Genomic DNA, 6,322 nt, shown 5'->3' on the forward strand with positions numbered 1-6,322 from the left:
GTGGTGTTTTTTGAGCTAATCTCAACTTGAGTGGGAGTTTTTTGTGTAGAACATTTTGAATCTTATTTGCAGATCGAGATGGCTAGTTCATCATATAGGAAAGTGGAGGTGGATAAATTGAATAATAATAATTTTGAGTTGTGGAAAATCAAGATGGAAGACTTACTTGAAGATTGTGATCTATGGGAGGTGACTTCACTTGATGTGAGACCCACAAAAATATCTCAAGCATATTGGGATCTCAATGATAAAAATGCTAAGGGTCTCATTAGACTCTATCTAGTTGATTTAGTTCTCTTGAATGTTCTTGATGAGAAGACCACAAATAGTTTGTGGATACAACTTGGGTTTTTATATCAAACCAAATCTCTAGTGAACAAGTTTTTCTTGAGGAATAAGTCATATTCTCTAAGGATAGAGGAAGAAGGATCTGTTATAGATCATCTAAATGCTTTTAATTTATTGATTTCTTTGTTGACATCATATGGTGTCAAGATAGAGGAGGATCAATGTATGACCCTATTATGTTCCTTGCCAGATTCATGGGACCATCTTTTGATGACTCTTGGAAGTACTTTAGTCACTTTCAAAATGATGATGTGATGTCTTCACTGATATTTGAGGAAGTCATATGATTCAACTAAGGAATCTCTTTCTACTTGTGAGAGATCCTAACAAAGGGAAGAAAAATGACAAGTCTAGAAAAGGTAGATCCAAATCCTATAGAAAATCAAAGACTCCTCAAAATTATAAGGTAAAATGTTGGAACTGTGATAAGAGTGGGCACTTCCATAAATACTATAAGAGCTAAAGAAGAAGGAGGCCTCAGATTTAGGTTGAAAAAAATCTCAAGAAGATGGTGATGCTTTTATTATAGCCTTGACAATACATGCATCTAATGATGTGTGGTTAATAGACTCAGGTTCTTCTTTCCACATGACCTCTCATTGAAGCTGATTCTCAAAGTATAGAGTTTTTTATGGTGGAAATGTGTACTTGGGTGATGATTCTTACCTAAAGATAGTTGGACAAGGATGGGTCACTATCAGATTTCCTAATGGATGAGTAAAGGGGATCAATAGGGTAATGCACATCCATGGTCTGGCATGAAACCTATTATCTATAAGTATGCTAAATTATGTAGGTATGCAAGTTATTTTTTCCTAAAGATGGATGCAAGATGATGAGAGGAGCTATTGTGCTTGCTAAGGGTACTAGGAGAGGTAATTTTTTTCACTTTGATGCATGTATTTCTCAGTGCAATAGTTCTTGTAATTCAAAGAAGAGAGAAACTATCACTTCATCCCTGCCATCTGAATGAGTAGTAAAGAAGACTGTAGTTATTGGTTTCAATGGAAGTGCAACATGTGTACTTAAGGGTGCAAACACATTCAAAGGAAAGATTCCTATAGAAAAGACAATGTTGTGGCATATAAGATTTGACCACATTGGTGAGAAGGGTCTCAAATCCTAAAAAACCAAAAAATCATTGAGGGGTTAAATGATTGTAATTTCAAGTTTAATTTTTGCAAATACTATGTCAATGGTAAACAAAATCATGTTCAATTTTACTCTAGTTCTCACAAATCTTTTTATATTTTGGATCTTATTCATTCTGATGTATTTGGTGCTATAAAAGTTCCATCAATCTCCAACTCTATATTTTTTGTATATTTTATAGATGATTATAGTAGAAGGACTTAGATTTATTTCTTGAAAAATAAGACACAAGTCTATAGTTAGATCAAGGAATTTAAAACCCTTGTAGAGAATCAAACTAGTAAGAAGACTAAGTGTGTGAGAACTAACAATGGTGGTGAGTTTTTCTTAGTAGAGTTTGAATAGTTTTGTAAAGAACAAGGTATTGAGAGGCATAAGAAAAATCCTTATACCGTAGAAAAAAATGGAGTTGTAGAAAGAATGAATAGGACATTTTTGGAGAAGGCTAGGAGTATGCTTAATGGAGCTGATCTTGAATAAAGATTTTGGGTTGAAGTTGTGGCCATTACTTGCTATCTAGTTAATAAATCTCCTACATCAGCCCTTGTTGGCAAGATACCCATGGAGGTGTGGTCTGGTAAGAAGCCTTCAAGTAGACATCATCATGTTTTTGGCTGTGAAGCTTATGCATATGTTCCAAAGGAGAAAAGATCTAAGTTGGAAAACAAGGTTGTCAAGTCTATTTTCATCATATATGGTGTCAGTATGAAAGCATACAAGATTTGGTATACTATAACTAGTAAGGTGGTGTATAGTAGAAATGTTACTTTTAGAGAGTTAACATCTTCTCCTATTGTGCTACGACCAAGCGAAAAAGAAAAGAAGGAAGATATTGTTTAGTTTCCTCCTACCCCTAAGAAGACTAAATAGAAAGACCATGTTGGGTCTAATGATGAGGAGAGTTCTAGTAGGTCTGATAGTTCAAAAGAAGATGAAGAACAACCTTAGCCTTAGCCCTTAAGGAGATCCATGAGGATAAGGAAATGGCCAAAAAGGTTTGGTTATTCTATGTTGGATTCTAGCTATTCCTTTTCTTTGATTACTAATAGTAATGAGCCTATATTTATGAAAGAGGCTTTGGATATGGAAGATGTAGGTTCCTGGGTTGAGGCCATGGATGATGAGATGGCTTCATTGCATAAAAAAAAAACTTGGGACCATGTACCTTTGCCTAAAGTATAGAAACCTATTGGTAAAAAATGGGTATTCAAGAAGAAATTTTGTGCAGATGGAAGTGTTGAAAGGTAAAAAGCGAGATTGGTTGCGAAGGGTTACTCACATGTAGAGGGAATAGATTATAATGAAATATTCTCTCCTATTAAAAAGGTTACATCCATTAGATTTCTATTATCTCTTGTTGCATCATATAATTTAGAGATAGAATTGATGGATGTAAAGACAACTTTACTTCATGGTGAGTTGAAGGAATAGATTTATATGTCATAGACTGAGCACTACATTGTTAAAGGTAAAGAATCTTTGGTTTATAGATTAAAGAAGTCTCTATATGGTTTGAAAAAATCTCCTAGGATGTGGTACCTTAATTTTGATGCCTTTGTGTTGTCAATTGGATTTGTAAGATTGAAATCATATCATTGTGTTTACTTCAGAGTTGAAAATGATTGCCTTCTTATTGTTGCATTATATGTTGATGATATGTTACTATTTGGGAAGGGTAAGGGTATGATTTCTAATTTTAAATCTTAGCTTTCAGCACAGTTTGAGATGAAAGATCTTGGGGTAGCAAGGTACATCTTGGGTATGGAAATCAATAGAGATAGGTCTAATAGAAAACTTTGGTTGAGTCAAAGTATGTGAAGTTTGTATTGGACAGGTTCAACATGGTAGATTGTAGACCTTTGTTTGTTCTTATTTCTATGGGAACAAAGTTATCTATATGTGATTGTCCAAAATCTCCCAGTGAGGTGGAGGACATGAGTAGAGTACCTTATGCTAGTGTAGTTGCTAGTCTTATGTATGCTCTAGTCTATACTAGACTAGACATTACCCAAGTAGTGGAAGTTCTAAGCTAGTTTATGGATAATCTTGTATGGGTACACTGGGATGTAGTTAACAGAGTATTTAGATATTTTAGGAGTAAATTAGATTACTCCATTTTTTATCATGGTAACTCTTCTAGAGCTTTACATTCAATTTGTATTTGTGAGTATGTTGATTCAAAATGGGCAAGTGATATTGTCAATCGGAGATCCACCAATGTTTATGTGTTCAATATGTTTGGTGTTTCCATTAGTTGGATAAGTAAGAAACAACCTATGGTTGCTTTGTCTAATATAGAAGTTGATTACATGGCTACTACTCATACTTGTAAGGAAGCCATTTTGCTTAGGATATTGTGTTATGATATTGGTGTTGATGTAGGATAGATTACTATTTGTTGTGATAGTTAGAGTATTATTTTCCTTGTAAAGAATCTAACTTTCCATGTCAGAACAAAGCACATTGATGTGTAATTTCACTTTGTGAAAGATATGGTGGAAGATGGAAAGGTAAATTTGGAGAAGTTAGATACTATAAATAATTTTTCATATGCATTGATGAAACTAGTGGGCATAGAGAAGTTCAGATGGTGTTTGGAATCTATGGGCCTTTCAAAAAATAGAAATTAGTTCTTGTTATGTTCTTGTTGACCTTATAAGGTGTCTAAAAAGTGGGAGAATGTTAGGAATAAGCTATCTCAACCTTGGATAATTTCTATTCTTATTATTTGTTTTGTAAATATATTTTTTGCAAATAATGTAATTAAGTGTGAGTGTATATGTCTAGTTGGCATGTTGATGTAACACTCCTTTTGGATGTGTCAGCATCTTGAATTATGTGTAAGGAGATCATGGCTGAAATGGTTATGATGGATTCCTCTAACATGTAAGAGCTATCTTTGGAAGATTTGATGATGGGTGAAGATAGTAAGACATGTGGCAATTGATCATCAAGTACTATACACTCAAGTCTCCATCTAGCATTGGGTTGGGGGCATCATCCTAAAAAAAATTTGGGTTCCTACTTTTTCAAAGAATGGTAAAACCCTAATATGGTTGTTCTTTGGAAGTTTCCATAAAAATGGAAAGTACATTGCATAAGAATTTTTAGGGTTGTAGATAAGATAATGACTAGTGCATTATTGGTTGCTCCTACATAAGTCTTTTGTGTCCTAAAAGAGCCTACAGTACAAGTGTGTTGTAACCTTTGAGTTGAAGATAATATATTGTGCAAGTTTTAGAGGGGTGGGGTTGTTTTGCCAAAAGATTTTTTCCCACCGGCATGTCTTTTTGTTTATGTGTTATTATTTCTCTATCTTTCATGGTTGATTTTAATATTATTGTTTTATTGAAAGTAAATTTGAAATTGTAAGGATTTAATAAGAATTTGCACACAACTTTCATTAAGAGATTAGTGTACGAAGTTGTTTCCACACTTGAGTTTCCTTATAGCTTCCCATGTCTATCTAAAAACAACTATCTTTTTGTGAATTAAAATGTTGTCCAAAAACTTGAAAAATTTCTTGCTATCTATCTAAAATCTCTACACACAACCAACCATTTATTTTGAACAGTCAAAAATATTTAAAAACTCTTTAAATTCTAGTCAAAATTATTCATTTGGTCCCCTTTCTCAAGCCCAGTTTGTGAAACTTCGCACAAGAATATTTTTTGTCAGCACTTCCTCTTGCAACACTACTCAATTCCTCATACAAATCCTTATGAATCTTTATGTGAGATTTTTCCAAACAGTTTCTTTTATGCCAAAGCTTTACATTTTTGTTGGTTTGTCAACTCCTCGCATGACTCTCTACAAGTCCTCACATGAGAAAACTATCCAAAAATTGTTGTTTTAAATCTTCACCTAGTTCCTTGTTCTTTATCACATGGTTCATTGAGGATCCTCCTATGTGATCTTGTCTTGAAAATTGTCAAACTATTCTATCAAAGCTATCTATGCTCTAAGTCTGATCCATGTCTACAACATTTACCACTTCTTTGTCTATAAACAATGTAAAACAACAACTTCTTGCTTAGCTAACAACTTGTGATCTACATGAAAATTAGTCTCATCACTTGTCTATCTTGTTCTCATCCTTTTCTGTTTTTCATACTTTGTGTCATGATAGTCATAATCTTTAGCTATTCTAGCCATTACTTAGATGACTCATACCTAAGTATACAACACTTTTATCTCACTTCTTTTAAGACTATATTCTGGTGTGGTCCTTGTTTAGGCTTTTTCTTTTTTTCCTTGTCTATGATAATGGCAAAAAGAAGTAAAAATGTGTTTTATCCCCATAGACCTAGACAAGGTAGAGCTAGGGGTCATAATCATGGTAGAGGTCACTTCTCAATTTATACATTTTTCATAAATGTACAACAAACTAGGAACCCCTTGTATCAAAAGGATCTTGAAACTAGAAAAGGTCATACATCTCCAAAAAACATAGCTGAATTCTTATTCAGATGACCTTTTCAACCAACATACACTAAAACTTATCACACTCCTAAAATGGCTGATCAAGAACTAGAAAATGGAGAACATAGTAGAGAACAAGATCACTAGAGGAATAAAAAATATAAGGAACCTTTTACTGATGAGAATGAGGAGGAGGCAAAAGCACTTCTTGAACATATCAAAAAAATTCATAAGGGCAAAAACTTCTAGAAGTTCATGGAAATCTTACTTAAAGAAGAGAAAGAAAAATACTTTCTCAAAGTTGTCCAAGAGGGAGCCAAGCTATCTCACTGCTTTAATATCAAAACAATAATTACACCTAAAGAGGAAACTAAAATGTCTAATTTGAAAAATAATTTAA

Source organism: Cupressus sempervirens, chromosome 10 (genome assembly GCF_028749045.1).
Source record: "Cupressus sempervirens isolate cs-2001-9-10 chromosome 10, ASM2874904v1, whole genome shotgun sequence".
Classification (NCBI taxonomy): domain Eukaryota; kingdom Viridiplantae; phylum Streptophyta; class Pinopsida; order Cupressales; family Cupressaceae; genus Cupressus; species Cupressus sempervirens.